This window comes from Lissotriton vulgaris, chromosome 3_1 (assembly GCF_964263255.1).
Source record: "Lissotriton vulgaris chromosome 3_1, aLisVul1.2, whole genome shotgun sequence".
Classification (NCBI taxonomy): domain Eukaryota; kingdom Metazoa; phylum Chordata; class Amphibia; order Caudata; family Salamandridae; genus Lissotriton; species Lissotriton vulgaris.
The window spans coordinates 1,115,062,098-1,115,073,402 of NC_141689.1; the positions used below are offsets into that span (position 1 = coordinate 1,115,062,098).

At 44.0% G+C, this 11,305-nt stretch overlaps 1 pseudogene; it reads left to right on the forward strand.

Annotated features, from left to right (window-relative positions):
• Positions 1-2,278: 2,278 nt before the first annotated feature.
• On the forward strand, positions 2,279-4,090 carry LOC147727513 (uncharacterized; annotated as a pseudogene).
• The last annotated feature ends 7,215 nt before the right edge of the window (positions 4,091-11,305 follow it).

Below are 11,305 nucleotides of genomic sequence, written 5' to 3' on the forward strand. Positions count from 1 at the left end.
GAAAGTACATGCCCCAGTCTTGTCGCTCATGGTCCTCCCGTTCAGTACCCTTAAACCCCTTTCATAGCAAATAGTATTTAAACAGATAGTATCCTCGGATCAGCGAGTAACAGGCTTCAAATCTAGTTTGGGGACTCCCCATTGCCTATCCTCTTCGTCCCCAGCAAAATCCTCACAGATGGCCAAAGGTTCGAAGGTGCGGTTCAAGTCACCAGCTATAATAATATTGTTATCCAAAGAATGGGTTTCAAGAAGGGAACCCAGAGCCGCTAGAACTTCTGACCTCCCGCCCTTGTTGACCCTGGCATAGACATTGTAGATATCAAACCAATCCAGAGGGCCCAAGTCCACTCTGATAAGTTGGATAGCATTACTTCCAATGTTTACCACCTTAACAGTTAGTGACAAACTCTGCTGGACCCATATGGTCAAGCCACCCATGGGTCCCCCCTTGGGACCTTTTATTGCTGGAACAAAATAGTTCAAATATCCCTGAGCAAAAGAGGGTTCGCACAGCCACGTCTCCTGGAAAATACACACATCAAAGCTATTAACAAAGTTTAGCCAATCCTGGGATTCCTGCTTGGAACACATCCCAGCAATATTCCATGAGACTAACTTGCCCACACCATCCCTAATGCTGTCAAATGATCTTAGGGGAGTGACTACTGGGGGAATAGTAAGAGCAATAGTATTAGAGATAGCTGCTACAGAGTCAATGTTACCATTCGCCATGTCAGCCCGAGTTAAAGGATAAACAGGCGAGGTGTCGATTCCGTCCTGTAGTTGACAACTAGGTGAGTTACCACCCAGTCAGTCGCAGTCGTTGAGGCCCGAAAGCGCATTAAATCTGTTTGTGACCTCAATATCTGGGATATCTCCTGGGCCACCTCTCGCCCAGGATCCATTAGGTTTCATAGGTTTCGTACTCCACCCACCTGTTCTCCTGGGAAACCAAGTGTTATTAACAGGGATCCTATTCATGTGATTCCTGTTGCTAGAGGTACCCTGGTTTCCTGGTCTGTAAAAAAACCAAGGGGCAATATGCCATGTCCCCCCATCATTGTGCTTCGCTCTGCCTCTCTAAGGATCCTGGCTACTGGTGTCGGGCTATTAGGGTTTATGACTATACAGTCACCTTCTCTAGTCTTCCTAGAGTGTCCCAACCATGCAACTCGACGGGCCATAATTATGTTATGACCTACCATATGGCCACCTTCAGTGTTTTGTGAAAGCCAGTATGTGACCTTATTTTTCAGTTGGAGAAAGTCCTCTCTTTCTCCTTGGCGGAGAGGGGGACATTGCCCAAAATTATCACTAGAGGAGTGCTTTGTGGGGGTAAATCTAGGACGGATCGATTGCCTGTACCCTGGGTCGACTTGTTGGGATGAATAGGGCCAGTCGCCAGTAGAGCTGGTTGTACACCAGTCTCCTGGTGCGACTACTGATTCCCCTTGAGGCACTGACTTCCCTCAGTGCCCAGGGCTATAACCTTTGGGTCTGTCGGTCTAATATCACTATTAGTCACGGGGCCTTTGACTGTTTGAAATGTAGATTCAGATGAAAATAATACTGGGGGATCGTTATTATCTTGCATGTACAGTGTCAACCCCCACCTTTTTATTATCAGTTAGAGAATGTAACATTTTAGAATTGTTAGCGGTAATTTGTTCAAGCTTACCTAAATTGGTGTTGATTGTTTTCAATCTCTCTATAAGAGGGAGTATTAGGGATCTAATTATCTGTTCTATCTGCCCTATCAATGCCCCCTCTCCTTGTGCAGCAGTTGTCGGTCTTATCATAGGATGTAATTGGCAGATTTTTTGGCAGGAGGGGTATATATTTATTGTTCTGTGCAAGAGTGTTCTTGATTAGCATTTATAAATGCCATTGCTCTCCCTGGTTGGTGCGCATGTGACAAGCTAGCTCTTGGCCAACAGCGTTCGTGTGCATGTCTTACTACATGATCTTGATACCTTAGTTCTTACACCCATTGTTTTTTTTATTGCGTGGGCTAAGTAGATGCAAAACTGTGGTGTTCTGTATTCCCAAATTGCATGTGCACTGAACTAACAGTAATGTAGCAGTTAGAGTGGGCCACATCTGGAGAATTGCTGCAGTTAAATGATCGTTCCTTCAGCACTGGGCATTAAAGAGACTTGTAAATCATTTGGCTTAAGGTATCGTATGGTGCCTTGGAGTACAACAATGGTGTACTGCGGTGCAAGCATAACCTTGATGCTCATCTTTGCAAGAAACCTATAATCCTAATTAGAACATGTACTTAGGCGGGCCCCAGCTAAGGGACTCACTCCTAGAAGAACATTTTAACATATGGGGAATCCCCCAACAGGTGGCCAGCAAATGGGGAAAACAAAGCAGATTGTCAAGAGATAGCCTGAAAGATTTGGAACATCTTAACCTTGTAGCTCTAAACGGCAGTTTCATAAACGACATCCCATCGGCAGCCACTTTTCACAACACAATGGCAAGCTCCACAATAGACCTCACATTCTCATCTCTACAACTATTTGGCAAAATTCTGGATTTTCGAATAGGAACAACCGCAGCCAGCGACCACCTACCGCAAGAGATCACTCTCGACACCTATGGGGCCGCGGCCACCTTACTAGTAGCTAATGTGGGATTATCATACTTGGTTATACAAAAAAGGATAAAATGGAAAACGCACAACTTAGAAGGTTTCGAAAAAGAAGCGAAAAAACTGTGGGAAAAAAGCATAGAACCCCGGACAGATAATCTAAGCCGATGGGAATCATTCACCAGCAGCCTTGGAACTTCCCAAACAAGTTCAAAAACGGCCCTTAAAAACTTGGAAAATCAAAACCAACCAAGTTCCAAAAAGAAATCTCGCAACAAGGAAGAGGAAGATAAGAAAATAAAACGGAACATCAATTTAAAAATTCATAAGGAAAACATCAACAAACTACTGAGGCAACTACACCGAAAAGGCCTGAACAAAGAAGTCCAAAAGGAACTGCAAAAACAAAAATCCATCAAGAAGAAATTAATCTGGAACCTGAAAAGGGAGGCAGAGCATGACCTATGGGCAAAGCTGCTCCACAACGCAAAAGGAATTAACACCAGTGGAAGATTCTGGAAGACAGTGAATGACCTCTAGGATACCAGAAAACCCAGCATAAACTCACATATCACCGAAGAAGCCTGGTCTGAATTTTTATGGCTCCATTTCAATACAACAACAAATAACTCTGCCAAGAAGTCATCAGAACTCAACAGAAAAACCTCAGACTTCATACAACAAACAGAGTCAACTTCAAAGTGCTTCTCAGAAAAACAAATGATAAGCAGGATAGCAAAAGGGAAGACAGAGGGGGCGCCATGCCCCAATGGAATTCCTCCCATTTTGTACAAACGAAATCCGGAATATTGGGCAGCAGCCCTATTGCCACTATTCAAACAGATTTCCGAAATGGGAACGATTCCCGACTCATGGAAAGGCTCAATAATAGCTCCCATTCATAAGAAAGGCAGCAAAAATGAACCAAAAAATGATAGACTTGTTGCTTTAATTGGCAATGAGGCCAAATACTATGCTGGCCTATTACTAGAGGAGCTCACAGAATGGGTAAATGAAAATGCAGTAATCCCGATCACCCAAACAGGCTTTTGGAAAAAACTAGGAACAATGACAAACATTCTGGCCCTAACTCTGCTAATTGAATCCGCCAAACTCGCCAGTTCACCCCTCTATATATGCTTCATTGACTTCACTTCCGCTTTCGACAACATCAACAGAAATTTACTATGGGAGAAGCTTGCCAACAGGAAAATGCCGACAACTTTACTATCACAACTGGTGCTATTACACACGGACACATGGGTACAAATCAAGCTAGCATCAGGAGACTGCCTGTCAAGAAAAGTACAGACGACCAAGGGCCTCAAACAAGGGTGCGTTCTAGCCCCGACCCTCTTCAATATTTTTATGTCGGATCTTTCTCCAATGCTAGACGAATGCAATCCTCACGCCCCAAAACTAGGAGGACTTATAGTCTCAAACTTGATGTACGCCGATGACATTGTGCTAATTAGCCGGACGCGATAGGGCTACAACACCTAATCAACACAACATATACCCATGCAGCCACGAACGGCCTCAGCATAAACCTCTCCAAAACAAAAGCCATGAGAGTAAATGAGAAGCCGGCCACATCTAAATTTCTCTGGCAAATGGGAGGCCTAACAGTGGAAACCGTGGACGAGTACAAATACCTGGGTGTAATTGTTAACAGAAAAGGGACATTCCTCCCTCAGAAGGAAGCAATATCAAGGAGAGGTACCACAATATCAGCTGCACTGAGAAACCTTAAAAAGAAATTATCTGGCCGCAGTTTCACTGCACTCCTAAAAATAATCCAAGCAAAACTAACACCGGCTATCACCTACGGAAGTGAATGCCTCCGAGGAAAGGACGCACAGATACTGAACAAAACAACAGCCAGGGCAATGCGAATGTTATTTAATCTGCCCAAATACACTTCACAAGCACAGATAAGATTCGAATTTGGCCTGAGAAATCAAGTAACAGAAAGAATGGGGGTCTATGCCAAAAGTTGGCACAAAATACGAGGAGCCGATGCCTCATCCATGGATTATCATCACTGGAACGAGCTATCAGGGAGAAACACGAGTGCTGCCGCAACTTATCTAAAGCACTCCATAGAAACTTTGGAACTACAAGAAGCCTGGAAGAGCAACATCTCACATAATTTGTTCAAACAACTAGCAAATAAATCTGTAAGGACCATCCGCCCGATTCATCAAACAAAATTGCGCTCGCAAAGGGCCAGATTCTGAGAATCTGGCCCTTTGCGAGTGCGATTTTTGCATTTGGGATTCAGCATCCCAAATGCAAAAATCGCTAATTGCGATCTCGCAATTTTGCGAGGAATTACATTTAAGGAATCTCTATTTGAGATTCCTTGAATGCAATTCATCATCCAATTTTTTTTTGCGAATTCGCAATTTCTGACCGCAATTTACCGCAAGGTCAGACCTCGTGGTAAATTGCGAAAACTCAGAAAAATGCATTTAAATGCATTTTTCTGAGTTGCATGTTACACACACACATGTCCTTTGGACATGTGTGTGTGCAACACCTGTGTAAAATTTCATTTGAGGGGTGCTACAGGGTGTCCTTTGGACACCCCTGGCACCCTTCAAATCGCTATCTTATTTGCGATTAGCAAATTGCTAATCGCAAATAAGGAATACTCCCCATTCATTCCTATGGGCCTTTTGGCCCATAGGAATGAACGGTGAGTTATTCCTTATTTGCGATTAGCAATTTGCTAATCGCAAATAAGGAATATGTAGGAATCGCATTTCTTCATGCAATTTCTACATGAATCCCGTTTTGCGAGTCCTTAATAGCGATTCGCTATGAATCGCAATTAGGGGCTCGCAAAACGGGAGAATGATGAATCAGGCTGCTAGTCTCTAATAGAGGACAAAGCTGCATTAACTAAAAGGGCACACGGCTGGATCGTCATCCAAAACTACACCAGCAGCTCATGCCAAAGCGACTTAGGAGCCGGTTTTACACGGTCCACAACGGAGAAATTTATACAACTAAGGCTGGGCATCCTCCCATCTCAAATCCATCTTCCCCCGTGGAAACGGCCACAAATGCCATCAAGTTGTCGACTATGTGGGGACACAAAATAGGACATCCTTCTCTTAATATGCATCTGCAAAGGTCTGGACAAGGAGCGCCGACAACATCTAAAGCCAACCCTAAGGAAACTGGGAATAAGGACATGCCGGCAGGCAGTCAAAGCATGCTTTGATGGAAAAAACATCCAATTAGCAAGTCATCTGGTAAAATTCCTGGAAAAAGCTGGTAAGAAGCAGAACGACAGAAGGGAGAGCCCGGAAGACACTAACCCACACAACATTTAACTCCGACTACCGCCCCATCAAGCCGCTACCACAAACTCAAGCCACAATTACCACGGATGGATTACGAACCCCAAAGAATCTGTAAAGGCTGCAGTGAGTCTGCGAGCCTGCCTTTTATTCTTTTTTCTCTTCCTGTTCACAAAATGACTTAGCATTTAGATAATCGAAAGCCTAATCGCCTTCCAACATATATTTTTTGCTCAAGTAAGTTCTTAGAACATTTTAAAGTTTATTTAACTGAAATGTTTGATAGTCATATTTTACTAGACAAAAGTTTCATTTTAAGTTCACCTACATGTAAATATGCTGATTGCAATGGTTTTAATTAACTGAGCAATAAAGAATTCTTCCTCTTCTTCTTCTAATTAGAACAGCACTATAAAGAGGTTGAAAAAACTGGCAACTACAAGGAGGGCAGCAGACTATGGATCAATGTTGTGACTGCTCTATCTCAGTTCAGGTATTTATTACACCTGGGCAGTACAGCACTTGAGGTGAATTTCATGAGTTCATGATTTACTTGCCTTTTGTGCAAGAAGTTGTTCCATGTTTTTCGTTTTTCTCACTTATTGTTTTGGTTCACTGTGTACATTCGAATTGGCCCTAGGCACATACAGCTTAAAACTAAGGGAAGAAGAATTAGTGTGATCTTTTTCAAAATTTAAGGCAAGGAGGTTGAAGAATTCATGACTAAATTAGGCCGTTTGCGAATGCAAATCCCATTTTTGGGATGCATGAAGCATTTTGCTATTTTCGCAATTTAAGAAATCGCAATTTTATTTCAATTTCTTAAATTGCGATTGCATTTAAGAAATCGCATTTTTGCGATTTCTTAAATGCAATGCATGATTACTTTGAAATTGCGAATCCCCAATTTGGAAGGGGTAAATTAGCATGAAGTTGAACTTCATGCTAATTTATCGAAAACTTTCAAACATGCACTATTTGCATATTTGAAAGTTTTCATTTACACACACACATGTCCTTGGGTCATGTGTGTGTGTAAATTGCACTTACAGTTCAATTTCAGGGGTACAGGGAGGGGTTCTTTGATCCCCCGCACCCTTTAAATTGCATTCAAATTTTGCGAATCGCAATTTGAAATTCGCAAAATGTGAATGCCTTCCTATTGATTCCTATGGGCCTTTTGCGATTTTATGATGCATAGCATTTTGCGATTTCTTAATTGCGATTCCTTAATTCTCGCAATTAAGAAATCGCAAAATGTTACAATGATGCAAGATATGTTAAAAAAACAAACCTTCCTGTCTCTCTACATTGACTTATGGGATCAGGGCCGGCTCTAGGCTCATGGTGGCCCTGTGCAGGGAGCGTAGGTGGGGGCCCCGGAAGAGGGGGTCCGGACGGAGTGGAGCTCACTCCGCACTCCACCGGGGCCCAAGCCTGGCTGTGTCACACTGAAAGTGCTCTGGTTGGCCCGGTTGCTCCCCAGCCCCCGAGCTCTAGGGGCCCCCAGGAGTCGCTGGGACTTGGAGCCATATTTCAACTGTCTGCAGCTTAATAGTGCAGAAATACCCTTTCTCTTCACCTTTATTGGCACAGGCGGAGCAGGGGGCCTAAAGAAATCAATCACCACCAGTTTACATGGGAGGCCACGCCCGCTGCCAGTGCCACTGACTGGAAGACAGACAGCGGCCTATGAGTCGATGGATGGGGCACCGGCAAATTGAATGCGGCGGGCCCCCTGCCCCTCGGAGAAAGTGTCAGTGATTCCAAAATGTAATACTCGGCAATGATTAGGCCTTCCGCTGGCTGGGACTCGAGCCATATACTGCAGCTTAATTTAATGCAAAATAGTACCCCCGACTCCACCTTTATTATAGGCCCTGCAGGCACACAGGCGGAGAGAGGCCTAAAGGAAATCAGTGGCAGCCACTGCCACTGGAAGACAGACAGCGGGCAGCCTACCTCGATGCGGCAAAACTCCCGGCTGCAGTGCAGTAAATTCTCCCCTCCGACCTCAAGCATTAACAGCTACACTCACGCTCGGCTACCTATCTTCATATGACTCGCTTGCTTGTCATGACGCGTCGCGATAGTCAGTCAGTGCCACAAACAGTGTGCAGAAATATCATTATCAATCATCTGAGAGAATGGATCCATTCTGCCCTTACCCGGCAGGTGCGTTCACACTAACTTCTTCACTTTATTCTCAGTCTGAGCTCAGGGGCCGCTCAGCTTTTGTCCGACTCCGACGTCGACGACCACCAAATGGCTGGGCTGTGCAGAGAGAGTCAAACGCCACCAGTCCCACAAGTTAGTTACGCACGCGGGGTCCGGAAGTCAAGCAGGAGGTTAGGTTGAGTCTGCGCGCTGCCGCAGATCACTCTATCCTGACTCCCGGCGTCTGTGCCAGCCAGCCGGGTGACAGTCATGATGATTTGAAACACCCCGGCGCCACTGCTGCCCAATCAAGAACGAGGTTGGTGCGGACTCAGAGCCAGAGGCCAGGGAAGTTAAAGGGAGGGGGGGGTGACTCACTGTGTCAGGGCTTGGAACTGTGACTATCGGACTTGGAACTTAGTATTGGAAGCCGGGGTCGGACCCGGAGGCCGCCAAATCCTGCCAGGGGGTCGCCAGTGCCACGATGTATCATTGATCCTTCCGATCCGATCCTCGTTGTGGCGGCCCCTGGGGTTTGGCGGCCCTGTGCAGGTGCACACTTTGCACATGCCTAGGGCCGGCCCTGGTGCGATCACTGCTAACTTCTGGTGTCCCGAGCATACTGAGCGATTAGGGAGATAAGGATGAACTAACTCCTTTAAAAACTAAGGTAATGTCTGAGTCATGGCTTTAAGCATGCAGTAGAGCACTCTGAACGTAATATGCTTATCAACAGTAAGCCAGTGAAGGCTGCAGATCTGAATGGACAGAGAGGCAAGCTTAAGGACAAGACACAGAAGGCGTGTAACTGGATTCCGTATGATTTGTAGCCTCTTCCCAGATGGCTTAACAGCACCAGATAGGGTACATTGCTATAATCTAATTAGTAGAGGATCAGAGTCTTAACAATTGTCTTTAAGGTGGAAATGGGGAGGAGCCTAAGATTTTTTCTCAGGTATTTAAGAAGGTCAAAACAGCTGGCGGACACCCTATTTATTTGGTAATCCATTGAAAGCTTTCTTTCAAGCCATATTTCAAGATCTTTATTAACCAGTTTTTGATTAGAAAATGATCTTCTGGCCACCATTCCGAGTCCCAGAAATGTAAATATATCCTACTACAAGAACCTCTGTCTTACTTCAGTTGAGCTTTAAAAGTTTTCCGAATCCTCTGAACCACTAAGCAAGGCATGGTCGAAGATTCTGTTGTCATCATCTGCAGAAAGAGACATGACAAAATGTGTGTCATCAGCATACAAGAATAAAGTAAGACCAAAAGCCTCTTCTATATCCACAAAAGGGCAGCATGTACATTAGAAGGTGTGGTGCTCCTAGAATATCCCTGAGTGTGGAAACCCAAGAGGCAGCTACCACACTATAGGAGCATTTGATTTTGAGATGACTTGGAAGGAGTGTTCATGCAGGAAAGAGAGAAACAATTGAAGGGCAGTGCCATGAATCCTGCTTTCTGCAAGTCTTCTACAGATCACAGGAAAGAGACAGTGTCAAAGACTGCAATCAAATAGAAAAAAGATAAGGGCAGCAGTCCTCAAAATCCAAGCTCGATCTAAGATTCTCTTTCACCCCAGCAAGAGTGGATTATGTGCTGTACTCAGAGCAAAAGCCTGACTGGGACAAATGAAGAAGAGTGCAGGATTCCAGATGTTCTGACAGTTGGTGGTTTATGTGTTTTTCAAGGATCTTCGGAAGAACAGACTAAAGCACGATTGGACAATACATTTTTTATTTACATCGGGCTTTTTTAGCAAGGGACCACCATAGCATGCTTCCATGTTTCAGGACCACAGCACCCACAATGGACATGTTAAGAAGATTAATCTAAACAGTAGAGAGGAGGGTGCTGACAATTTTGAGAGTCGGCAGAGGAAACAAATCCTTAGGGGATCCTGACTTTATAGAACACAAATGAACCTCAAATTTTGTTCCACTGATAACATGAAAAGTTGATAATGCAGGCACCGGACCTAGGACAGAAACAGTGAACAGTGAAACAGTCCTCCTCTGTCAAGGCATTGAAGGAAGCATCTATGTCAGCTACCATCCTGAAAAAAGCCAGCAAATTCATTGTATCTGCCTTACGAAAGATTAGAAAGCAAAGTCAGGTAAGCTAGATCCATCTGTGACTTCACGATATGGGAGAGCTCTTTTGCAGAATGGTGAGCTTTATCATGCAATCAATTCAAGCATTTGCAACTTGTTTTTCTAACTAGAAGTTTTTGACTAAACCAGGGTGCAGGTGAATTTTACTTGCCTTATGCCATGGAAGGCATAACAGGGTCTAATGTGGATGAAATTAATTTACCATCTTTCCTGATACAGTCATCCATAGACCCCTCCAAATCAGGAACAGTGTCCTGGAAAATATTACAGTAGGTTACAAAGTTGAGTTTAGACCAATGTCTAGCAAAGATAGCAGAAGTCATGGTAGATACAACTACCTCTAGAACACGTAGAAATACAAGAATAACAAAATGGTCAGACCAAGTTAGAGGTATAGACTGACAACAGTCAACGTGGGCAGATTATAAAAAATAGGACATGGATGTGGCCCACTGTATGTGTAGAAAGATACACATACTAAATCCTGCAGTTTGAGAACTTTTAGATCCACAGAGAGGTTAGGAGCCGTGACGCAATTGGAATCATCAAAGTCGATATTCAAGTCAAAAACATTGACTTTAGCATTTTTTAGTACAAAAGGGGACAAAGTCTCAGTTAACATGGAACTCAACACATTAGGCGGGCCTGAGGGACAGTAAAGATGAGAACCTGAGGAGGTAAAATTGTTCGAGAGACAGAACGAAAAAATAATGCCTTCACAGTCTGGTACAGGGACATTATCTATAAGACAGGTATACTTAACCTTCAAGATAATCACTATCCAGCGGCCCTTTTTGATCCAATTGGTCATGTCATGTTTAACTAAACAGTGGTCATATGGAAGGGCCAACGCAATATCAGGAGTAGAGTGCTCATTCAACCATGTTTCCGTAAGGAAAATAGCATCAGGTTTGAAATCTATAACAAAGTTGAAAACATCTAGATTGTGTTTTACCAAAGAACAACCGTTTAGCCTGAAAAACGCAGTATATTACTTGGCCGGGCTCATTGAGACAGACAATGGTTGAAAGACAATGAGACTCGGCTTCAGGTGTTAACAGCAGTGTTGACAAATATGAGAGCTTTGTAATGGGTGAAAACCACGTTTGCAATCT